Source organism: Hyperolius riggenbachi, chromosome 1, assembly GCF_040937935.1.
Source record: "Hyperolius riggenbachi isolate aHypRig1 chromosome 1, aHypRig1.pri, whole genome shotgun sequence".
NCBI classification, from domain to species: Eukaryota; Metazoa; Chordata; class Amphibia; order Anura; family Hyperoliidae; genus Hyperolius; species Hyperolius riggenbachi.
This window is the reverse complement of record NC_090646.1, coordinates 524,757,890-524,785,010: the sequence shown is the minus strand read 5'-3', so window position 1 is coordinate 524,785,010 and position 27,121 is coordinate 524,757,890. Positions and strand designations below refer to the sequence as shown.

Here is a 27,121-nt window from a genome sequence, read left to right as displayed (position 1 = left end):
ACTTGCAATTTGTTGCCTATAATCAATGTTGTCCAACAGTGAAACATCTAGATTCCATTGTTTACCTTCAGTGTATCTTTTCCCTAGTAAAATAGATATTATCACCGGTGCGTGATCAGAGAAGGTAATTTGACCTATTTTTACATCTGTCACTGACAATATAGTATCCTGCTGGACTAAAAAATAATCGATTCTTGAGTAGTTATGATGAACATGTGAAAAGTATGTGAAATCTCTTTCATTAAGGTTTTTAATTCTCCAGATATCGATCAATCTATTGTTACTAATTGCTTTTTGAACTTCTGAAATCTCATCTTTAGACAGATATGACCTGCCCTTGGAGGTATCCTGTTCAGGATTTAATGGTAGATTAAAATCACCTCCCAAAATTATCATCCCTTTCGCTTTAATTTTAACTTTATTATTAAAATTGATCACAGCGGCAGATTGGCCTTTGTTCGGGGCATATATATTAGCAAGCGTTACTGGGTCTCCATTTACCCTCCCCAATACAATAAGTTCCCTGGCATCATCATCCTTATATATTCTATCCACAGAGAAATCGAGACCAGTTCTTATAATAATTGAAACACCACATGTTTTCTTAAGACGGTTGGGGTTATTGATCCACTCTTTATATCTTTTATCAAAGATTATTGGGGCCTTCCCTAATTGAAAGTGTGTCTCTTGAATAAAAGCAATATCGATTTTATTTTTTAACAATAAATCAGTAATTCTTCCTCTCTTACAGCCTGAATTGGCTCCTTTTACATTCATAGAAAGGATTTTTAATTCACACATCTTTATTTCTATATATATTTTTTTTTTTTTTTTTTTTTTTAAAAGCAAAAGGCAAAAAAGAAGATTCGCGGCGAAGGGAGGATAAGGCAAGAGGGCGTGCGAGAGGAGATGTAGGCTGGGGGAGGGGCTCCAGGGCAAGAAATATACAACCCACACACCACACTCCCATTTCAATCATACCTAAAATAAGCATCGCACACAATCAAACAACAAACTCTCTCTTTTTTCCTTTTTTTTTCCTTTCCCGACCTAGTCCGCTCTGTCAACCTTGTTGACTATTTTGTGTCGGACTCTTCTAAACCTGTCAATTAACAGAAATAACAGGAGTAGAGCCCCTGCAACCCAATCTGACGCATACTCCCCCCCCCCCCCTCCATCAGTGATCATACTAGAGAATCAGGGACAAGCTATCCCTACACATCTGCTTATGAATCAGGCCTCAGTATCTTCCCAGCCTGGGATATGTATTGTGGGCAGTTTTAGAGCTTTTTGGATGTTTATCAGTGGTTCTCCATCTGTCAAATTATATGTTTTCCCATCTATAGTTGCTCTTAAAGAGAAGGGGAAACCCCAGCTATATTGCCCTCCTTTTTTTTTAATCTCCTCCAGTAACGGTTTTAATTGTCTTCTTCGATCGATAGTTCGTTTTGAAAGGTCAGGAAAAAGTTCAATTTTCCAACCCTTAAACTCGATATTGCCCATGGATCGCGCCTTACCTAGAATTCCTTCCTTTTCATGGAAGAAGTGAATCCTACAAAGGATATCGGTACTTTTCCCCTCTTTTTGTGATCTTACTCTGCCAATCCTATGGATTCTGTCAATCACAATTTTATTTTCAGAGTCCTTATATAGCAAATCTTTAAAAAGTTCTTGTGCTAGTGATGGTAGTTCTTTGGCCGGAATGTTAGCGGGGATACCCCTGATTTTTATATTATTTCTTCGACTTCGGTTTTCAAGGTCATCTATTTTTAATGTAATTTCTTTTATCATCTTATTATGTGTTGCTAAATCGTTTGATTGTTTATTAGTGGTTTTAACCACTTCCTCCACATTTTTTTCCAGCCTATCAACTTTGTCCATGAGCTGGTGTAACTCTTCTTTGATAATTTTGAACTCATTACTCACTGCTTCTTTAATAGTAGCTTGCACTGTTTCGACCATAGTCGCTTTTATTTTTGCAGAGAATTCCTCCATTAAGTCCCTTATGTTTATATCGGATGTAGGTCGTATGTAGGATGTATCGGATGTAGGTCCCTTTGGGCAGCTGTTCTCACAGACTTCCTGGTTAGCCTCATTCTCCGTTGCCAGTGTGGTTAAATGTTGTAATTCTTGGGGAGTAGCTTGTTGTACCTCTTTAGTATTTTTAGTATTTTTTTCCCGCCCTTGAGTTTCTTTAACTGATTTTTGGACCACATCACAGAATTCTGTGATTTTTTTGATGTGTTTATTAATATCTTGTGGTGTTACTGAACCGTGGGGGGAAAACATACCCTCTGCTTTTCTGTTTGGTGTTGAGGGATAACTCAAGGGATCATCCCCTTGACCTGCTCCCCCTGTACCAAAGCCAAAGTTTTGTAGGCCCTTTTCGGGTTGATTTCCCTTATTTTTCCTAGTACCTGTAGCCATTGTTGGAGTACAATCATACAATCTTAACCAGCACTATACAGCACTATACCGCACTATACAGCACTATCCAGCAATGTAGCAATGTAGCAATGTAGCAATATACAGCAAACAATACGGCAATAGACACACAATACGGAGCCTCTTTGTTAAGAAGATTGTACTTAATTCTCCTTGTATTTAACTCTCTTTAACTCTCCTCGCTGGGACTTCAGTTTAAATAGATGAAACAGATGCTTATGCAGTAGTTGCGTAGCGTATTGTACAACTTAACAGGGCTTAGCAGGGCTTAACAGGGCTTAACAGGACACAGGGCACAGGGCACAGGTAACCTAGGAAAACCTAGAACAGCATTCAAGACAGCATTCAAGACAGGAGAACATATGGAACTTTAGAAAACAACTAAGGACATCCAGGGCATCCAGGGGTGCAGCTGCTCAACTGCTCCGAGACTACAGAGGTAGACCAAAGAAACAGGCTAAAGAGGGTCACCAAAGCCCCAGCCGCAGACAAAGCCCCAGCCGCAGGCAATACCAGCCGGAGGCAACACCCAGCAACACCAAGCACCCAAGTACCCGACAGGCCGCCTCAGGCACAGGGAGTCATCCTCTCCCTTCTCAACCCGATCTCTCCCACTGCAACTGCAATAGTACCTGGCCCGCTGCATGCACGGACAGCGGGCATTTATAGATGAACCTCCATAGTGGGGAGCAGGGGCAGGAACTCTGTAGGCCGAGGAAACTCTGTAGGCCGAGGAAACAAGATCCGGATGTCAGAAGTCAGAGAGTCAGAGGTCTGCAGCGATGACAAGGAAGGCGACCGAGAAGGTAGATAGACAGCTGGACGACAGGCGGAGGAACGGGATATAGGCTAGGTACAGCCGGACCGCTGGATCCAAGCGCTGCGACATCCGAGAGCGCCGAGCAGAGCAGACAGCCAAATAGCCGAACAGCCGAACAGCAAAGCCGGGCCGGGCAGGGTAGAGCCAGGGCTAGTCAAAATGGACCGATCCGCGGCAGTCAGGAGGCTAAACTGTGGCTAAACTGTGCCGTGATGAAAGTAAGCTGCTTTGACAGCTTTTCTTTATATTCAAAGTTTATGAACTATCTGAAAATTTAGCAAGGAGTGAGCTTCATCTAACTGTAATAAATGGTGGTCCACAATGATGCTCTTGCATTGAGGGTTTATTTAAGGATACAGGCATCTAGTCAAATGCGGCAAATGTGACAAAGAAGATAATCTTAATTCCAAACTCACAAAACAGAACTTTAATTCAGTTTGTCATTACAGCATATATGACAACTTCGAGAAGAAAGGAAGCATTAATCCCAATGAAACAGACAGATGATATTTTCAATACTTATTCTTACCACCTGCTTTACATCTACTGTACAATGACTACTACAATGACGACTATGTACTGTACAATGACACAATGATATTTATGATTTGTTATAATAAAGGTTCTCCCAATTGAATAGAAATTATGAGGGCAATTTTAGAAGGCTATTACCTTCTCAAGAATCTTGTTTGCAGCCCAAGGCAATACCAAAAAGATCTCTTGGTCAAAACCACTATGCAGAAGCTTCCATCTCCCCACTCAATTTATTTTACATTTCATAGAATCCAGAATAGAAGATACATGGGGACAACTATGCCTTAAGTATAAAAGACCTTGATTTAACAGCATACAGAGACTAGGCTAAACAGCTTACACATTTCAAATCCCCAGGCGGTCCTTAATTATACCGACCCCCTGATGGTCTGAAACGCGTAAGCTGTTCTGCCCATTATCTACTTGTTGTTAAATAAAAGCCTTTTATACTTCAGACATAGTTGCACCCTTATTTTCTATATCCTGGATATCATGGCTGGGACTGGCCTTGGAAATGCATTCTGCCTGTGATCAATACATGTGGAGGGGCATAGAGGGAGTTTATGTCAAGGAATGCAGCAGGAGGAGTTAGACCACTGTGAATCACGACTTAATGAGTGGGGCAGGCAAAAGAAGCAGATTTAGGATTTCATCTGTTAAAAAAATTATATTACACTAATACTTATAGTGATACCCCCATCTATTCAACCCTTGACACTGCCGTAGTCAGAAAAATCTGAACAGTGACAGCTAGAAAGGCAAGCTGTAAATTGTGAAAATTATCTGAGAGTGTGATCCAATGTTCCTGAAACCATTCATATTCTGTTCAGGATTCACTTTTTTGTAAAAATTGCACAAAAATATTTTTTTTTTATCAAATTGAAAATACTGTATATGTATAAGCAAACCTGCAGTGAAAATAAACCTATGATATAATGAATTGTATATGTAGTACTGTATGGTATGTATGGTTGTAAGGTTAAGCTACAGCCCATCGCACTCCAAATTACAAGGAGCACGTAACTTAAGAGCGCACGTTATGCAATAGGACCAGGTGTCGCGCGCACAATAAAAAATGAAGTACCGTATATACTCGCATATAAGCCGACCCGCATATAAGCCGACCCCCCAACTTTTCCCTGAAAAACCAGGGAAAAAATGATTGACCCCCATATAAGCCGGGGGTAGGAAATGCTGGCCGCCTTATTCCCCGAGTGTGTCCCAGTATAGCTAGTAAAGTGTCCAGTATGGGTAGGTAGTGCCCCAGTATAGCTAGTATAGTGCCCAGTATAGCTAGTATAGTGCTCAGTATAGCTAGTATAGGGCTCAGTATAGCTAGTATAGTGCTCAGTATAGCTAGTATAGTACTCAGTATAGCTAGTAAAGTGCCCCAGTTTAGCTAGTATAGTGCCCAGTACAGCTAGTATAGTGCTCAGTATAGCTAGTAAAGTGCCCCAGTTTAGCTAGTATAGTGCTCAGTATAGCTAGTATAGTGCTCAGTATAGCTAGTATAGTGCTCAGTATAGCTAGTAAAGTGCCCCAGTATAGCTAGTAAAGTGCCCCAGTATAGCTAGTATAGTGCTCAGTATAGCTAGTATAGTGCTCAGTATGCTCAGTATAGCTAGTATAGTGCCCCAGATTAGCTAGTATAGTGCTCAGTATAGCTAGTATAGTGCCCCAGTTTAGCTAGTATAGTGCTCAGTATAGCTAGTATAGTGCCCCAGTTTAGCTAGTATAGTGCTCAGTATAGCTAGTATAGTGCCCCAGTTTAGCTAGTATAGTGCCCCAGTTTAGCTAGTATAGTGCCCCAGTTTAGCTAGTATAGTGCTCAGTATAGCTAGTATAGTGCTCAGTATAGCTAGTATAGTGCCCCAGTTTAGCTAGTATAGTGCCCCAGTTTAGCTAGTATAGTGCTCAGTATAGCGCTCAGTATAGCTAGTATAGCGCCCCAGTTTAGCTAGTATAGCGCTCAGTAAAGCTAGTTAAGTGCCCCAGTTTAGCCAGTACAGTCCCCGCTCCCCCCATGGCCGCCGCCGCTATTACCTGGCTGCATCTTCTATTTCAGTCTCCGTGCTTGTAAACATTCAGAGCAGCGCGCCCGGCGCTGCTACTGTGACGAGCGGCGAGCCAGGAAAGAGCGGTTCCCATAGTAACAGGAAGCCGCGCTCTTTCCTGCCTCCTGCCTCGTCACAGTAGCAGCGCCGGGCGCGCTGCTCTGAATGTTTACAAGCACGGAGACTGAAATAGAAGATGCAGACAGGTAATAGCAGCGGCGGCGGCCATGGGGGGAGCGGGGGACCCACGGACCAGCGGAGGGGGGGACCCGCGGACCACCATGACTCGCATACAAGCCGAACCCCCAACTTTTGGCCCCCTTTTTGGGGGTCAAAAATTCGGCTTGTATGCGAGTATATACGGTACTGGGGGGATGTGGGTGATCTGATTAATTGATTGGAAAGGGTTAATGCACAATGCACCCTGCATTTCCTTTATCTGAACTCTGCCACCCTATCTCAGAGAGCAATCCACAAAATCTAACTTATTTAGGCAATGTTTTCAACAAGCACTATTCGCTTCATTTTATCGCACGCAACTTTACATTTTGTGCTGGGAAGTAAATATTTACATATTGGGCTTCCCAGGCTTCTAGAGATAACTACGTTCTAAACAAAGTTATGCCCGGGATCTTCTAGACACTGTATGTTTGAGTCCTTCTATCAACTAAAAAAAATACTTAGATGACAGTTGTACAAAAGACTAAGGCATGATGAAATGGAATTTTTGTAGATACAGGAATTCAATACTGAAAATATGAATGTGATTTGTTAGTTGCTTTGAGCACCAGAAATGGACTTTGGCAATTTCTTTCTTTCTGTAAGTGACTGTTAGCCGCAGTTTGTGAAAAAGCATCAAGAGATTTTGGAATTGCTTTCTAAATTGCACTTCTAAAGTAAGGAAATAAATAAAGAAAATCAATGGGAACTAGCCACTAAAAATCCCCAGAGATGCCAAGTTCCAGGTTACAAAATAATGCTACATATCAAGCTCAGCTTAGATACAACCTCTATTTATACATTCATTTATGCGTAAAAGCTGAATAAGATAATTCCAGCAGCTGTGTGAGGGTGAGTGGGATGAGGGGAGATAAGGTCCCATCATCAGGCTGATCTCATGGCTGGAGAGCCATCATCATTTTTTTGTTATATTTTCTTGCTAATAGGTTGTTGAATTTTGCATTTGGAGCCTGATTTAATTGGAAATTAAAAAATAAATACATTTTAGGAGCATAAGTGCTCATCTGCACATCATACTCAATTAAACACAAGATCCTATAGCAAGCGAAGTGTGGGCACTCGACAAGCAATCACCATGCAAATACATAACTGCTTAAAGGATACCCGAAGTGACATGTGACAAGATGAGATAGACATGTGTGTGTATGTTCCTTTTTTTCTTTCTCTGCCTGAAAGAGTTAAATATCAGGTATGTAAGTGGCTGACTCAGTCCTGACAGGAAGTGACTACACTGTGACCCTCACTGATAAGACATTCCAACTATAAAACACTTTTCTAGCAGAAAATGGCTTCCGAGAGCAGGAAAGAGATGAAAAAGGGTCAATAGCTCATAGATTTTAGCTCTGACATACTTCAATGAATGTGTCATTGAGTAAAAACAATAAAACAGTTAAAACTTAAAAAGTAAATTTAAACATAAAATAAAACTATGGAGAAGGAAGATAGATACAATTGTTTATTTCATTAGTTTATTTTTGCCTCAGGTGTCCTTTGAAGTTCTAATTGGTGCTTTCCACTGTTGTGATAACGTGTACATGGATATTCGCCGACCCCTTCCCCCCCCCCCCCATCATTTTGGCAGAGGGTGGGCTGAATGACGTCTCACCCTCCTGCCACACAAATTCTGGGTGACGTTAATTATGATTCGCCCTCCAAGTCGTAGCAACTTGGAGGGGAAAAGTAATTTGCAGCCCGGTGCTCGCCCAGGTGAGGCGCAGTGCGGGGAAGAGTGCATGCTGAAATGAACTGCATCAGTGTTAATGGTAATTGTCTTTAAAGTGAACCTTACATGAAAAATACATGGTTTTATCTCTGTTTAATCACACAGTGTTTTATGTGTCTCAGAGAGCTAAAATATATGAACAATTGACCTTTTTTATCTATCCCCTTCCTTCAGAAGTGATTCTCTGCCAGCAAAGTGTTTTATGGCTGTTATCCATTAAAACGGATAAACTGTCAATTACATACCTGATGTTTAACTCTTTACCCTTTATTTCTAATAAAGACTATTCACAAAACCTTTATAGGCACCCTCATACACACATTGGCACATGTGCATACAGTACATATACACCTACACCTACCCATATACACATATATACAGTGACATACTTGCACCTCTGCAGACATAAACAGCATTAACACATACACAGTTAAATGAAACACTGAAAGCTGGAACTCTGCTTCCAAGACTTATCTATCTCCTTTGCAACTTTCAGCCTACAAATACATGAAGGAGATGGCACACAGAGGGTAAAGCAACTTTGCTGTATTGAGTATGCCAGGGAATACACACTGCTAGCTTGGGGCAGAGACCTTCACCAGGTGCAGCTCCCCTTCACTTACCAAGGCTTAAATACATCAATAAGTACATGACATCACTTGTTAGTCCCATTACCCCTGTGAAACACAAATCCAAAACAGGGAACATTCAACCTTCTTCTCCCTCTTTTTAAACTGCAGCCAAGTTCCTCATTACTCATTAGCAGCATCTGCTGCCTCTAGCAGTGAGGGGAGAGAAGTGGTTTCCCCAGTTCTCTTCTCTTCTGAGCTGTTCTTGTACATACAGGTATTTGCAGCAACAGTGCAGACTCTATTCTCTGATCCCACCTCCATCACTGCTGGGCTTCTGTGCAGTACCCAGGCTGGGGCAACTACACAATAAAATGATGTAATGTGTGTTTTCATCACCAGGTGTCACCCTAAGCATTTGCTTAGGTGGCCTATGCCTACAAAAGGTCATGGCTAGCAATGCTTTTATATCATACTGTGTTAGTTCCCCTCACATTGCAATCTCTGAGCCAGCATAGGAGGGCTGCTTTTCAAACAGAGACAGCAAAACACGACTCTTTAGCATGCCAGAAAAGTTATTTTGTGGTCTCGCTTGCTCTCTCTTTCTCTGCACCATTTACTGTATTCAGGGCCAGATTTGTATTCTTAACAGCCCAAGGCTACTGTCACCAGCAGCCCCCTTTAGGTATAGGTAGCGAGATAACCCCTCCCCCTTCCCTCCAGTATAGGTAGCCAGATGACTACCTTAATCCCTCCTCCCCCCTCCCTTTCAGTATAGGTAGCCAGCTTTCCTTCACACTGCAACAGCCATCAGTGTCACTCATTTCTCCACTCGTTTCCAGTGCAGAAGATTCCTTTTCATTTCTGTCTCCAATGCTGCCCAAGTCCATAGCCACCAGCCACAATGCAAAAGTGCACAGAGAGCAAGATGGCTCCTGCACAGGCATCTTGCAGCATAGTACCGTAGTCAGGCACTTGCCTGATCTCCCTGCATAGCAGTATTTGCAAGCTTGCTTTGGTGCCCTTGCTCCTGTGGAGCCCTAGGCCATGGCCTAGTTAGCCTTGGCCTAAATCCGGCCCTGACTGTACTACCTTCTCTGCACTTTATCTCTCTCACTCCCTCTCAGGGATGGTCGTAGTCAGCCAACTTCGCTACGCTGGAACTACGCGTAGTTTTACGCAATTACGCTTCGCCAACCTACGGCTTCAAAATCAAATATTTGCTTCGTATGCATTTCGTAGACTACGCGTTAAAATACGCAATTACGCGTAGTGCATAGCGTAGTGCATGCGGACGCTTATGCCATTATGCATAAAAATGTACGCATGAATTACTCTACAAATGCTTGTACTAGTAACTCTTCTATGCGTACATTCCCCTTTCCAATGCGTAATTTTGTATGCATACAATCGTACGCGGAAAAATAGACGCGAATATTGCATTCGTAGTTTACTTCGCAATACAGATGAGAACTACGCGTAGGGGGCGTAAACTACGCGTAATGTTACTTCGCTACGTGTAAAATCGTAAGCGTAGTTTTGAGACTTCGCCTACGAACTACGATGCGTAAATTCGCACTTGCGTAGTCTCTGCTCATCCCTGCTCCCTCTGTCTCTTTGCACCAGTTTGCTCTCCCCTTCTTTGCACAACCTTGATTTTTTTTTTCCTCTTTCACTCTTTCAACTGAGTTGACTCACAAGACTTTTCTCATGACTTCAATTCTCTCTCCCTACCTGTCTCTTGCCTTTTCTATTAAAATATTTTTTGTAGTTTCAAAAATAAAAAAAGGAAAAGAAGTCAAGATAAGTTGATTCTGTTTAACTTAACTTCAGTAGTACTTTTATCGCCTCTGGCTTTACACTGATAGAGTGAGAAACAGTTAAGGCAAGATGGTTTATGAGCAATCATGAGCAATGAAGCAACTCATATGCCACTTTCTCTCTCTCCACAATATCTTGTTTTCCCCATTCTCTACACACCTGTCTTACTCCCTCTATGCATATCCTACTAAGAAATTGTTTGAAGTTTTGTTATATTTTTCCAGACTGTAAGTGTTAGGTCTCCTTCTCACTCAGGTGCTTTCAGCCTGCAATTTGCACTTTGCTGATCACCTGCGATCAGCAAAGCACGGCAACACAAGTAATCCTATGGGATTACTCACGCCGCTGTGATTGAAGCATGTTTGTGATTTCCAACAAATGCAAACATGCTGCATGTAGCATTTTCCCACTGATAGTGTCACGATTCTCATTCACCAGGCACAATCACCAAACACAATGGCTGAAAAATCACAGAACACACCCATGCTAAATCACAATCGCTAGGTGAGTGTGAATGGGGCCTTAAAAAACTAGCGCTGCTATCTAAGCAAATGAGGTTGTTTAACAGCTTGTCGAATACATCTTGATATCCTGAAAAGTTAATAGAAGCCAAAACACTTCTATTTGGCTGAGTAAATGCTGCTGATAACTTTTAAAGTTGAAAAGTTCAAAGGATCATTACATCTGTTTATTTTGAAGCTAAAAGAAAAGATTTAACATCAGACTGTTATGGCTGCTGTTTAGAAAGCAGTCTTAAAAATGTAGCTATGAAACTGAAAAATCCCATCCGTTCTATGTTAATATTATTATATTTATCATTAGTACTAAACATACAAATCATGAACTCATCAGATTATTTTTCATTCAGGTTTTCTTTAATCAGCAGCTTTATGAAAGTTAACGGGATTTATACTAATAATAATAATACAATTTACAGCTTTAGGGCCCACAAGTACTGTGCAGTTAGATACTATCTGTGATGCTTTGTTCCTGTTCCTCTTGTGGCTGTTTATCTTGCCTAAGATAACAAGTTGAGAACAAGCTCAAATGGTCTGGAAGCAGTTAAATCTCTGGGAACAAAGAAACATGCTAAAACTCTGTAAAACGTATTATAAATTCACACCTGTGATGTACTATTGCCACCGATCCCAGCTGAACAATTTCCACAGCTCCAAACTGTCCATCTTTCAGAGGGACAGTCCCTCTTTATGAACCAAATCCCTCTGTCCAGGGATGAGCAACGGATTAAAAACGGATGAGATCCGAATGGGTTTCATTCAGATTTTATCCTCCTAATTATTGCAGCTGAGCGTGTGTGTGTGTGGGGGGGGGGGGGTAAACGTATGCAGCATTCGTCTTCTTTCATCTGTCCCATGGCGCCTCCCATGCTGCATTCCAAGACACATCACGTGACTACAAACACTTTCTCCTTCAACCTGGAAGGAGGAACTGTTTGTAGTCATGCGACTGCAGCTTGGAACGCAGCGTGGGAGGCGCCGTGGGAGGCGACAGATGAAAGAAGACAAACGCTGGGTAGGCTTAATCCCCCCCTTACACACCCACTCAGCTGCATTAATTAGAAGGATGAAATCCGAATGAAACCCATTTGGATTTCATCTGTTTTTAATCCGTCACTCATCCCTGCCTCTGTGTCTCTTTCTTCCTCATTTGTCCCTCTTTTAGCACTGATGTAAAGATCTATGCAAAAAAAAAAAAAATGTCTACATATCATGTTTAATTGACTCTAAACTTTACTCCCATCCTTCAAATTGATACATTTCTTATTTCCAAATGTAAATATTAACTACTTTCGGACCGAGCGAGTGTGAATCTACGGCGGGCAGGGGGCGCTGTGGTCCTGACAGGACGTAAACTCTACGTCCCATTGACCGCGCGCCCCTGCCCGTCTCCGCCGCTCGGCCCGCTCTGCCCCCGCCGCTCGTTGCTGCCCTGCCGCCTCTATGATGGCAGAGCACTGTGAGCCGGGCAGGAGCCGTTTTCATTGGCTCCTGGCCCTGTCATTCATGTAAGCCGTTCCCATTAGCTTACATGGAATGACAGGGTCAGGAGCCAATGAAAGCGGCTCCTGACCGGCGCACAGCGCTCTGCCGTCATAGTGACAGCAGAGAGAGCAGCCTGTGGCGGGGACAGAGCGGCGTGTCCGGCGGGAGCGACGGTAACCTGCGGCGATTCGTCGGGAAGTAGCGGTTTGCTGGACCAGCTCCCTCTGGTCCTTAAGGGGGCTGAGGGTGCTGGTCCAGAAAGGGTTAAGGATGAACCCTAATGATGATAGAAACGACAAGTGTGGTATGAATTATAAAACGACATCTTTTGCTTATCAATTATTTGTGGTATCCATTCCTAGGGGTGTGGCAGGGGTGTGTATGGAGGTGTGGCAGGGGTGTGTCTTAACCCATTCACGTTCCGTCGTTTTCACTTGAGAAATGTTCACCTCCCATTCATTAGTCTATAACTTTATCACTACTTATCACAATGAACTGATCTATATCTTGTTTTTTCCACCACCAATTAGGCTTTCTTTGGGGGGTACATTTTGCTAGCCACGCATTAAAGAGGGGTGCTTTCTGAGGCATATAATCTGCTTGCTACACGCTGCTGCTTCTGCTGGAGTGCTGCATAAGCTTGTACGCTATCTGGAAGCTTCTTTGTGCTATCACCTGTACATTGTACTGAGCTTTAAAACGCTATCAAAGGGGGCCCTGAAGATAACAGTTATTGTTTAGGACATTAGGAGTGCACTCCTTTAGTCAGGGCTATAGCTCGGCCAATGTACACAGCCTGTCTTGCTTTTAATGGGAGGGTTACAGGGATTTTTCATCTGTGTGTGCTATATTAGTATGTGCAATATTTAATAAAGTGAATTTTTTACTATGATTAAGAGGCTCCCTATAATCCCTATATTTGTATGCTATATCTTTAGGTGAGACTCTATTAGCAATAGGTTGATATCCCACTATAATAGTATTTGACATTTTGCTAAGAGCCACTTTAATGTAAATGTATTTTAACAGGAAGAATAAGACAAAAACGGAAAAAATTCATTATTTCTCAGTTTTTAGCCATTATAGTTTTGAAATAATACATGCCTCCATAATTAAAACTTACTTATTGTATTTGCCCATATGTCCCGGTTATTACACCGTTAAAATTATGTCCCTATCACAATGTATGGCGACAATATTTTATTTGGAAATAAAGGTGCATTTTTTCCGTTTTGCATCTATCACTATTTACAAGTTTAAAATAAAAAAAAATATAGAAGTATTTCATCTTTACATTGATATTTAAAAAGTTTAGACCCTTATGTAAATATTTACATGTTTTTTTTTATTGTAATGTTTGTTTTTTTATATTAAACATTTTATTTGGGTAGTTTTGGGAGGGTGGGATGTAAACATGTGATTTATAATGTAAATGTGTGTTTGAATTTTATTTTTTTTACTTTTAGTTGTAGTTTTACTTTTTGGCCACAAGATGGCGGCCATGAGTTTGTTTACATGACGTCACTCTAAGCGTAACACACGCTTAGAGCGACGTATGGGGTACGTTACAGCCAGAAAAAGCGAAGCTTCCGAGAGAAGCGGTCGCTTTTTCAGCGGGGGAGAGGAATCAGTGATCGGGCACCATAGCCCAATACACTGATTGCCTGGCTAACGAACCGCGGGCCGGGAGTGCGCGTGCACGCGCGCGATCAGCCGCGGGAGCGCGTGGTAGCGCGCATGGTTCCTAGACGTAGTTTCTACATCCAGGAACCAAAATAGGTTAAGGTGTCCCTCTTTCTTATCTCACAAAGTTGGGAGGTGTGAATTTCATATCTCAGTACTGTCTGCTTTATACTTTTGCTTTTACATGGGCTTTTACAAAAACAGTAAGAAACACTGCTATATAGTCTGTATGGTTGAGAACACGAGTACTGTACTTGTTTTATGCTTCAGTCACACTTCCATTATCGGGAATATCTCCTGTAAGTTTGTTGTTAAAGCTTTTCTATATAAAATATTATTGGAAAAAGAAGAGCATGTAAAGATTATATTGTGTAGCAGATGAGGCTCATATACCTAGTGAAGTGAGACATCCTTGGGAACTAATAGCCTTTCTTTATAACACATCAGAGGACAGCGTGCTTCTATTGCATTGGGGTGGGGGGTGTTTTATGTCCAAATAATATGATAAATACAGCGAATTGGAGGTCAGCCTTTTGAAAAATACTTGTTCAGCCCATGAAACACCTCTGATTATGGAGCTATCTAATGGGTTTTATGGCATTACATACACAGCGTAGTTCAAGTACTCAGCATACACTAGTGATTCATGCCTTCCTCACCATCTGCACTGTACACATTTAAATGTTATGGTGGCATCTGTTGCCATGGGTTTGAAACTAAGTTGCCTAGAGAACATTGCAAATAATTGTTGAAAAGTCAGAGTCAAGAACCTGATGCAAGACCCAAAGCAGCTGTTTCCTGAGTATCACATCTGGAGTTTTCATGACTTACCAGCTTTATGGTCTGACCAAACATTACTAGGGTGAGTGGAAAGTATACTTGAGTTACACTGTTCTGAATTTTATGGACATAAAAGTTCCATCCGCAGAAAAAGAACGCATGAAAGGTAGTATGTATTCCAAGGAAGACTGAGATATCTTTCTGTTCTATTTCGGCTTGGGAATCATTTTCAGTGATGATTTTCCATTCCTGAACACCTGTTTACTAGCAAACAGAATTGGAACCATTATCTTTTGTGTGTATACTGTGTCCCCTAGATAACATGAACTATGGACGCATGTACTATGGAGGTATTTATGTTACTGTTGTCTACAGTTCACTTTGTATGGCAAAAAACACAAGATAATCGAGTTTTATTAAACACAGAAAAAAGAAAATAAACATTAAGGGTTCAGCTCAAGTATATGCTCAACACACGTTTGTATCAAACAATATTAAAGGACCACTCTGGCAAAAAAAAAAGTAAGCAGTTAAAATCTGACAGAACCGAAAGGTTTTGGACTAGTCCATCTTCTTTAATGGCGGATTCTCAGGGTTTTCTTTCTTTTCAAAAGCATCTCCTGAACAGTAGTTGCAAAGTCTGGCAAAATAATGTGCAAGTGAGGAGGGCTTGCTGGTATTTATTTTGGCAGTTAAACTGACGTTCAGGGAATGCTTTTGAAAACAAAGAAAACCCTGAGAATCCCCCATGAGGAGATGAACTAGTCCAAAGCCTGTTCTGTCAGGTTTTAACTGCTTACTTTTTTCGCTGGAGTGGTCCTTTAATTTGTGTATTATCAGGTGCATATTAGGGATAAAACAGAATTTTACACAAAATCAATTTCATATGCAAATTGCCTTTTTGCTCAAGTGTTATTTTATTCCCTCATACGCTGTCCAAAAAAGCCGTAATGAAACACTGGCAAACTCTGATGGTCAGTCTGACAAGCCTAGCATATGCCAGAAGACCTACAGCAAGCATCTGAGAATATGGATTAACTAAATGAAATTCCACATATGCTATCCAGTCTCATCTAATCCTCTATGTTCATCAGTAAAATATTCCATAAACGGTACACACATGATGGCACTGGGGAAGTTTGTGTTACTTTCGGAAATATTTGATTTGAAAACGTTCAACTTTTCAATAATGACATTACCCAGGGTCCAAATGTAAATCACAACTAAAAGAAAATAGCTGTGGGACACAACGGCATAATATGTGAGGTTTTCTTCAGTAATGTTTCATTGTGTAACAGATGCTAGCAAGGAAGTAGACTTGTTATGCCCCCACGGGGTATATGTTGGGGTGGAACTGCAGATGACAGCTGACCAATGGGGCCACAGGATCACAAAGTTCAAAAGTCAGGAGTACAGGACTGGTTACAACCTTGCTGACAGAAGATTGGTGAAGCTGCCTTCACAGAGATGTTGGACTCATGATCACGGCTGGAAGGATTCATGTGAAGGCAAATAAAGACTCTCACTAGACAGCAGCATCATTTACGCAAGAAAGGAGTTTGGGAAATATCTCTTGACAACTGAATTAGTCGTGCAAGAGAAGCCATGCTAGATTCACTGTTGCAGAAAAAGAGTTGACATACATGCTCCACAAGACCCCAGAGCTATGGCTATAATGTGCATTATAGACCACCACACACATTGTGTACATAATACAAGTTGCACAGTATGCACAATGCATCGTATGTGGCTGTCTGTGTATGTTTAATAAATCAATTAACCACTAAGTTCTGTCAATTTCTTTCTTTTATTTTAAAAATCTACTATATTTTATTGTGTTCCAGTATTCCCTACATTACATAGCCTGAGCTGCAGGTATCAGGACAATAGGTACACAATGTATTGTACTGGCAAAGCAGATTCTGATTCCAATCAGTGCCAACATAAAAAACTGCAAAGGCTTCCCTAATGTGATAAAACTCTTAAAGGACATCCAAGGAGAACATAAAATGATGAGAAAAACAATTGTATCTATCCTCCTTCTCCTAAAAATGACTTTTTAAAATTTCCAACAGTTTTATTTTATATTTTACATAGTTACATAGTTATTTTGGTTGAAAAAAGACATACGTCCATCGAGTTCAACCAGTATAAAGTACAAAATCTTTAGTTTTTACGTTTTTACTGTTTCATTGTCTCTGCTCAATGACACCTTCATTGAAGTATGCCAGAGCTAAAATCTATGAATGATTGACTCTTTTATCTCTTTCCTGTTCTCAGAAGCCATTTACTGACAGGAAAGTATTTTATGGCTGTAATTACTTATCACTTATGCTATAGTCTGACCCAGTCCGACCCGGTCCCGACCTGGACAGAAACTGTCACTTGCATACCTGATTTTTAACTTTTTCAAGCAGAGAAAGAAATAAAGGAACACAGCCTAGTTATTTGTGTGCTTGGCACTGTACATACACATGTCTATCTCACTATGCCACACGTCACCTCGGTTGTCCTTTAACCTCCCTACCGGTCAATTAAATTCGACAGGGAGGCAGCGCAGCACTGTTTTTAAAAAAAAATAAATTGTAAACCATGTAGCTAGCCTAGCGCTAGTTACATGATAGCCGCTGAGCAGCGGCACCCCCCACCCACTCCGATCGCCTCCGGCGACAAGGACCATCAGGAAATCCCGTTCTGAATGGGATTTCCATGAGGGCTTCCCCCGTTGCCATGGCGATGGCGCAATGATGTCAGAGGGAGTCCCGATCCACCCCTCAGCGTTGCCTGGCACTGGCATTGGCCAGGCAGCGCACAGGGTCTCAGGGGGGCACCCTCTAACGCGGCGGGTAGCGGCGAATCGGCGTGGAGCGGCGGCGATCGTAAGTAACACGCAGCTAGCAAAGTGCTAGCTGCGTGTATAAAAAAAATTATGCAAATCGGCCCAGCGGGGCCTGAGCAATCCTCCGCAGCGGCTTACGCCATGTCCAGCATGGGGTTACCGCTAAGGAGGTTAAGATCAATAAAAAGGTAAGAAAACAAGCTTACGTCAACATAGCACTAAAAGGTATTTATTAGATACAACAACAATTGTTTCAACTATGTGTCTAACTGTAATTAAACACATAGTCCAGATATATTCCATGGAATTTCGATTTACGCAACTCTGTAATTTTAGCCCAATCACAGAACTCGAAAGCATTGGACCAATCAGAATTTCTCTGCAAAAATTGGATCAGCAGTAACTTAGACAAATCTCAAGACTGATTTTCCATTTTTCAAACTTTTTTTTTTCCTTTTTGGATTCTTTAAAGAGAATCTGTATTGTTAAAACTGCACAAAAGTAAACATACCAGTGTGTTAGGGGACATCTCCTATTACCCTCTGTCACAATTTCGCCGCTCCCCGCCGCATTAAAAGTAGTCAAAAACAGTTTTAAAAAGTTTGTTTATAAACAAACAAAATGGCCACCAAAACAGGAAGTAGATTGATGTACAATATGTCCACACATAGAAAATACATCCATACACAAGCAGGCTGTATACAGCTTTCCTTTTGAATCTCAAAAGATAATTTGTGTGTTTACCTTCTGTCCCCTTCTTCTCTCATGCACTGAACATTACAGGCTTCCTGCAGACAGCTCTGCCTGTGCCTGTGTTTGTAATTCCTCAGTATGTGTCAGCCAGCTAATTTCACAGCCTAACAGAGGAGGATTTTTATCCAGCACTCTTCTATCACTGATAAGATAGCAGAGAAGCTGCTGGCTTATGTAAATAAAACACACACTGGAGTGTGCATAGAGGAACAGACCAGCACGGAAGAGTTGGCAGCCTTCCAGACACAGGCCGACAAGTCTGACAGGGGAAAGATACATTGATTTATTACAGAGACCGTGATAGTACAAAGTGCTGCAGTGAGCCAGAACAGATTACAATAGGTTTAGGAACTTGTAGGATGGTAGAAAAAAACGTTGTAATTTTTGTTACAGAGTCACTTTAATGCAAAAAAAAAAAAATAACTAATTAAATACTTCTCAAAAATCGGAAATCAGAAAAACAGAAATCGGAAAATTGGTAGAACGGAAATTAGCATTGGAGGAAATCTGAATTTCTGCAGAATTAGAGATGGCCATTTCCGACCATCCCTATTCATCTGTGCCTGTTGTCCTGACTAGCCATGTGGTGCCCCAGATTTTTCGGTTATATGTAATTAGAACAAAAGATTATGGAAAGATGTGCAAATTTGTCACTCTTCATAGATATCTTGTAACTTATTTTTTTTACGACTTAAAGAACAACTATCAAAGAAACAGTTTTTCTGTAAACCCCAAATACCTATAGAGCTTTTAGCCAGCATCACTAAAATGCTTTTCAGAGGTCTCTCAGCACAGCCTTGTTTACCAGCTGTTTTGTAACAATTTTGTGTCGGCATCGTGGGAGGCAGAGCTGCACTGTAACCTGGCTGTAAACTGTTTACTTTACACTGCGAGAGAGACACACAGACAGAAACAGAGCTTCAGCTAATGATTATTAAAACATATTTAAAGCTATATTTCTGCTTCCTATCATTCTGAACAGATTCCAGTCTCAGTATTAGAGCCAGTGAAGATTGTTTCTGTAGGCTGAATGCGCTGGACACAGTCCTCCATAGTAATGCCCACAGTGAGAACTGTTCTCTGGAAATGTCATTTTCTTCATACAAAACGTGAAAAGATGAAAAAAAGCCTTTGTATTGCTATTTGCTAGTAATTACTGGAAATCTATGAGGGCATTTAGAATTTTTATAGTTGTCCTTTAAGTTAAATTGTAAAGTATGAATAATTAAAAATTAGTTTAGAGTGGAACTATCTGTGAAATCACACTGTCTGTAGGATGGTCAGAGTGGTATTGAAAGAGTCCAGGAAGGTCACTGAGAATTCTGGGAGATCACTTAGGCCTCCGCATGTGGCTGAACTGCTTGTTTTTTTCGGCAGGTAATCCTCCTGGCTGCCGGCCACAGGTGCTATTTAGCTGTGATTACACCCAACCAAGTGCCTGATGGGTGGACTCCATATCAATAGTGTGCTTGGGGCCCCATGTAAAACTTGCACTTGGGCACCAAGGTCCTTATTTACACCACTGCCATCAGCTACCTGTCGAAAAGAGGCCTTATAATGCAGGGAGGTCATGGAGAATACAAGGACATCACTTATAATTAATGGTTGTTCAGAGACTTAATAAATGAGGCCTTCAAAAACCTCCTGAGCCAAATACAAATACAAGCATAGCATGGCATCACCTAGCAGGGTTAGAGTGATCCATGAGTTATTTCCGTCTCAGACTGACACCGTAAAGACACAACATTTTGTCAAGAAATTACTTGAAACAGATCTGTTCCTTGAGTCCTGCTAAATTGATTCTTTGCATATATGACAGAGGCGCTACAGAGGCGCTTGGCCAGACTTTTGATCCTACTTTGTGTTCTCCAAATACTTTGCCTGATGAAGCCGGATATTTAACCGTGAAACGCGTTGCACACTTGGAGATAGTCAATAAATGTTACTGTTACTATAGTAACATCTCATAGTTTGATCTTTCCTCGAGGGAGGTGAGTCCACCAACTTCCCCCTTTTTAGATGGATTTTAGCTATTTTATACTTTGTTGGCGCCTCTGTTCATTGTTTCTACCACTTTGCATGTATGAGTTTCTAACCCAGAATCAGGATACAGTTCCGGTGTTGTGACTCTAGCATGACTTTACTGGTCGTATGCTTGTTGCAAGTGTGATTCAAACACCTCTGAAGGCAAAATATAATCATGACAGTCAGGCAATCTGCATTTTGTAAAGGTGGCAAACTTCAAATGACTCTCTCTAAAGGTTCCTTTTAAAGAGTCGAAAAACATTTTTCTTTCTTACTAGCAGCAACTAGAAGTGGGGTTCTAACAGACTGAGAATGAGCAGGAAGTTGTAGGTCTCTGAGAAGGAGATGAATCAATGCAAGTAACGGGCAGCACGGTGGCGTAGTGGTTAGCTCTCTCGCCTTGCAGCGCTGGGTCCCTGGTTCGAATCCCGGCCAGGGCACTATCTGCGAAGAGTTTGTATGTTCTCTCCGTGTCTGCGTGGGTTTCCTCCGGGCACTCCGGTTTCCTCCCACATTCCAAAAACATACAGATAAGTTAATTGGCTCCCCCTAAAATTGGCCCTAGACTACAGTACTTACACTACATAATATAGACATATGGCAATGGTAGGGATTAGATTGTGAGCTCCTTTGAGGGACAGTTAGTGACAAGATATATATATATACACTGTACAGCGCTGCGTAATATGTCGGCGCTATATAAATACTAAATAATAATAATAATAATAATAAGTATGTTTTATTCTTTTTTAGTTTGCAAAATTACAATCATTTTACAAAACTTTTTATTGCAGCAATATTTCAAAATTATGTTCTATTAACTGTACATAAGAAAAACTGAGCCTGTACTAAAGCTATAAGGTCTTAAGTTTTTGCAAAGGAAGGGACTGCAGCAGTAAGGGGAACACCAGTTCCTTTTCCCAAAGCTTCGTTCCACATTTAAGCAACTATTCCGAACGGCACCAGAATTTATTGGAATTAAACAACTCCTTTCCTATTGATGAGCATCTCTGCATAGCACTGAAGTGAAGGGAACATTGTACGTATGTTGGCCAATGAGGGAATGTACCATCAAAGGTGAAGTGTGCACTTTATTCGGTAAATGGTTGCACACCTGAAAGACATCTACGGTACTCTGCTATAGTGAAATTCACCCAATCATTGAGGGGAGATAAAAGAATCTTTAAAAATCCTATGCTTCTTTGACGTGTGAAGCAGGTTGTGGCGTCTGTAGCAAGAGCCATTCAGCTCACAGTCCTGGTAACACCTACTACATCCTGATCTGTGAAATTGTCATGGGATGAAGTAATGAGGACTAGTAATGAATGTCAAGCAAAGCCCTGTCAATATGACATTGTGACAGCTGTCAGTTGCAAGCCTATTTTAATGATCTCGTTTTGATGTGTGCTGGTAATGCTCCTGTCCAATCAGCGTAGTGTCTAATGAAAACCGGTAATGTTGTTAAGCCAGCAGGGGAGAATTTTGATGCTATTTATGTGTGGCATTTCATTCTGGAAGCTGTCTTTAACTACTACACAGACAAAAGCAAGTCTATTACACAATAATTTGCCGTTATTTTTAACGAGGAAAGTGGGCACCATTGTAACCGTTAACAGGAAACTTAGAATAATTGAACTTGCTGACGTAGACAGATACTTCGGAAAAAAGGAATGAGATTTATACAGTAGCTCATAAAGATTAATTCTGACTTTCTTCTATGTATAATGAGGGGGCAACTGTACAAATGACTGTCGCTATTGATGAGCACGAACCACCGTCTAAACCCTACCATATTATGGTGTATTTCCACCAGTAATCCATGTCATATTATGCCAATAATCCACTTAGTGCCAGACCGCCTGTACAGCTAAAACTCATGGAATTTGGCATTATAGTCCTTCTCGTCCCAGCGGAGCCCCCTGATGAGCCACTTAACACTGTCAGGAGCTTGGTAATTTACCATGAGGGAAGTGATGCCTCATTTGACAGATTAAGGAGTCTACGGCAAACTTTCGAGGCCATCACGGCAACTGCTATTACTATTTTATTAGGAAAAGACATACAGGAAGTCCTGACACAGATGCCCTATCTGAATAAGCTCTAAGGCTAAGCCAAATGTCAGGGAAACCATACATAGGCCTGGGTGTAACTTGTACTCAAACACCCATTTTAATATTTAATTATCTTTCTCACCGCAGATGGTGCAACAGTTCACCCTGGCAGCTAATGCTGATGAATTTTTACCATGTGCAAAATATTGATTGCTGTTATACATAATGAATCGTGTTTGAGACAAATTGCCATTTGTAATTCATGAGAAAACTGCGACCATAAAACAGGAAGTGGGGGGAGTTGGAGAGGGATGCCATATTTTTTCTTCTGATTACACATTAATAGGAGCCTGTAATAATCACAAATATAGCAGATAGGCTTTACAGCCCAGACAGAGCAAGCATGAGAGTTCAGCTAATTACCTGGCTTGACTGCTGAAAAAGACTGAATGTAAAAAAAAAATATAAAGCAGGGAATGGAATTTTTCAGGCTGGGGAATACATAAAACTATTCTTGCTTAAACCACATTTTCTAGCGAGGATCAGCTAGAAGCTGGAAGCACAGATTTATGGAAAGCACTGGTGCATTAAGCAGCAATCTGCACATTGATGTGTGCTGGAGTGTGTAAGACAAACTCTGGCTTGTAAGGATTTAACTGGTCTCAGTACTTGCCCTGCTCACCTGTCGTTCAGACATCTGCCTCCCTCTGTGACACTGCCTCACTTGCCATGAAGCTAACTAGCCTAAAACTTGCCAGCCCAAATGCTGCCCACTCATCACACCGATAGCAATGCACGTGTTTTACATCATACAAGTATTTCTTGCTCTCACAGAATGGCCATACTAGCATATGCTGAATACAGTATCCAGCTCCACATCTCCCATTTGCTTTTTAGCACACTGTCTGGTGTTACATGTGAGTTGTAAAGCCCTCACAGAGTCGCGTATGTCACAGCACCATGTCCTCTAAAGGTGCCCACTGATGGTACAATTTACATTGAAGAGTCAATAGAGCGATGAAATTAAAAGGTTGACAACTATTTCGTTGATCGCAAAAATGTTTTTTTTTTTTTAACATTGGTTGTGATGGATAGAAAACACAGATTGGTTAGTTGAGGGTGAAATAATCAATGCATTACATTTCATTTCCCATTGCATTTATCTGATCACTCTGGCGATTCTTCACTGAAAATTGTGGGCACCTTGACAGGTAAAGGCAAATGGCACAGATGCTTCCACTCTTACCACTCTCTAAACATAAAGATATTCTTAAGGTTACCTATAAAATCCACATCAGATGCTCACCTCCTACTGCTGAGTGGCAAAATAACATAAACTGAAAAGAAGCAAGAGACACGAATAGCCCTGGCATTCAGCTATAGCCTATAGGCATCTCTCATCTGCTGGAGGATGGTGAAGTTTACCCGGCAAGGCTAACTAGCAGAGTTCTGAATTCTGGAAAGCCACGTTCCACCTGCTAACATCTGCAAGTAACATTCCTTGGTAAAATCTGTTGATGAATCATTAAGCAGCTTCAATTAGCAGGGCATGTAAGGAGACATCGTCTTTGCCCTTACCTGTCAGGTTATAGCAAACCACAACTCCACGTTGTCTGCTGCTGCTGATGCTGCCCAACTAGCAGTTCCCAGCTCCCAGCTCTGAAGGCATCTCCGACCTTTAGCCTGGGAATTGCTGCATTAGATTGGAGGTAAGAGTCAGGGGATGACCACAGACCGGCTCCTGCCTCTTGTCTTCTGGTGGCCAGAGCAGCGATGTACACAGCAGCTTCAGCAGTTTTGGTGTTTTAGAGTAGAAGTCTCAGCTCACAGGAGGATGTGAAAACAGCAAGTCTGCAGAAATCTCTCCTAGAAATCGCCAGGTTTAGGTTTCAGGAACTAGCTGTCCATTCTTAACAGTCTTCTTGCATTGCTGAAAGAAAGAAGCCCACCTAAGATGACAGCGTCCATTTATCAGGTGGATAGGGCTCCCTCTGCCTCTGAAATAGTAGCCAGTGATGTGCCGTAGCGGTGCTGCGAGGCTCTCTGATCTCCTTTAGTTAACATCTCTATCCAGATCTCTCCTTGCTGCAGCTCCACTCAGCTGCACTATATACAAAGGCCCACAGCACTGCCTACTGCTTAACTCATTAACTGCCACATGAGCTGGAGAGAGTGTGCTGTCACTGCCAATGTCTCTGACTGCAAGTATGTGCATCACGACCAAGAAATAAAATACTGCTTTGCAAGTGAAATCTGCCTTCTTCTGAGCAAATCACACATACATGCAGAAAATACTACCTGGCTGCTACCTGAGAGATGTTTTTTCAATGTTAAAATATTTAAATGTAATTGAAATCATATATTTGTTTTAGTTAATTCTGTTTGCATGCTTTTTTTTTTTTGCAAAATGATGCGTTATGGTATATTTTGAGCCCAAATGGCTTAGGTTCTTCTATATAATGCCATAGTTTTTGGCAGTCGTGCAGCAGTAACAGATACATTAAACTGCTGGCAGATCTGGGTTCTGTAACTGCCTCCAATGAGTTCTGTTGCTGATGAAATTGTTGCTGTGCGCCAAGTTCTATCCATGCAGCATCCAGCATCCCTCGGCCACATACTGCATAACAGCCATTTCAATGGTAATGTGGCGGATTATGTTCAGAAATAGATTTGACGTAGATTAAATAAGGGTATGCAATGTTGTTTTTCTGCAAGTTTATTTTTTGCAAGCAATACTAGCAATGAAAAAAATAAGGTTTATATTTTCAAATCAACATCACAATATGCGGGGAAAAAATCAGATTTGTTGCGCGTTTCACTTCTTTAAGTATCAAACATTTTTACATTTATAAAACTTGGCTAGCTTTATCACAATTATAGTGCGTTATATAACCAATGCATGTTTTGCGCCACAACACCACTTCCTCAGAGGCTAAGTGAGAAACTACAACTTCATATACACTTCTTTACAACCAGGTGAGCACAGATGCTGGTGATTGAAATTCCATATTCTGAGAAGTGTCTTTCTGATTTCTGTGGAATCCCTTGGGAATTGGAATTTCCAATTCCCGAGTAAATCTCAAGATTTCCACAGATTATTTTTTTTTGCTTTTTTTTTTTTTGTCAATAAAGTTTTTTTGTTTTTTTTGCGGAATCTGCTTTATTTTGCAGATGTACACTATTATGAGTAATCTGCTTTACCAATTGGCAAGTGCGGTACACTTCCAAATTCTCTGATTGGTCTAATACTTCCAAGTCTTTTAATTGGCTTAAAATTTTGAGCCTTGGTACTTGGCATTCCACAGAATTCCGATTTCACAGTACAATACTGATTGTCTCATTGGCCCAATACTTCCCAGTCTTGTGATTGGCCTAAAAATGCTTACTCTTGGTAATGCAGTATTCCACAGAAATCCAAATTCCGATTACCGCTATGTAAAGCCACAGTTTGCATAATGGGAAGACTCAGTGCCCACTATTTTATTGGGCATCTCCGGGAGCCCATATTTTCTCACATTAGGCCTAATGCTATTCCAGGTGATAAGTAGCTTGCAGATGCGAGCTACTTATCACCTTGCCATCGCACGCGAATTATTAGCAAATCCTATTGCCAGTTTCACTTGTGCAATGGCCACAACACCATTCTGGTAAAAGCAGCAGGTTTCTGACATCGCTACAGGACAATTACTTGACTCAAATGGTAACGGAACCAACTAGGGGGAATATGTTACTGGATTTGATCATTTCTAATAGATCAGATAATGTATCAAATGTGCAGGTTCAAGAACATTTGGGAAATAGTGATCACAACATGATAACGTTTGATCTGGTGACTGATAGGCCACGGGGCAGCGGGGCCACTAAAACTATGAATTTTAGAAAAGCAAATTTCAATCAATTCAGGCAGGCACTAAGTTTGGTGAACTGGGATAATGTACTACAAGGGGAAGACACTGAAGGGAAATGGCAAGCTTTTAAACTTATTCTCAATCAATATTGCAGTATGTATATCTCATATGGAAACAAAATGTCTAGGAATAAAAAAAGGCCCGTATGGATGAATAGAAAGGTTAGAGATAAAATGAAGGGGGAAAAGAATGCCTATAAGGTCCTAAAACAGGAGGGGACCGAGGCTGCACTAAGCAATTATAAGGAGTGCAATAAAAGTTGTAAAAAAGAAATTAGGCTGGCAAAGATTGAAGCTGAAAATCAAATCACTAGGGATATCAAATCTAACCCAAAGAAGTTTTACAAGTACAGCAACTCTAAAAAAAGAAAGATTGACTGTATTGGACTCCTAAAGGATGAGGGTGGGAACTCAATGGTGGATGACCAAAGTAAGGAAGAGTTATTAAATGCTTTCTTTGCTTCTGTCTTCACAAGGGAAACATCAGTGTTGCAAATTACAGATGCAGAAGAGTCTCATTCTTCCAACTGTAATATTAAATATTTAGCACAGGAAGAAGTGAAGGCACAACTAAATAAATTAAAAATAGACAAGGCACCTGGCCCGGATGGCATGCATCCTCGGGTCCTAAGGGAATTAAGTTCAGTTATAGATAAACCCCTTTATCTTATCTTTTGTGACCCTCTTGCAACTGGCAGAGTCCCAGTGGATTGGCGTACAGCCCACATTTTCCCATTATTCAAGAAGGGCAAAAAAATCAGATCCCGGAAATTATAGACCTGTAAGCATAACATCAGTTGTATGCTAACTATTTGAGGGGTTACTAAGAGATACTATACATGACTTCATAGTAGAAAATAATCTTATTTCTCAG

At 41.1% G+C, this 27,121-nt stretch overlaps 1 protein-coding gene across 3 annotated transcripts in view; it reads right to left on the bottom strand.

The window, feature by feature from the left end:
• The window catches only part of WSCD2 (WSC domain containing 2), a 493,571-nt gene that overhangs the window by 439,301 nt on the left and 27,149 nt on the right, over nt 1-27,121 (bottom strand). For 2 of the 3 annotated variants that reach the window (XM_068245937.1, XM_068245973.1), the window contains exon 1: nt 23,919-24,430. The exons of the other annotated variant lie outside the window; for it this stretch is intronic. The gene's annotated coding sequence lies outside the window, so the exon portion shown is untranslated. Of the gene's footprint in view, nt 1-23,918; nt 24,431-27,121 lie in introns of those variants that run through there. 3 annotated transcript variants of the gene reach the window in all.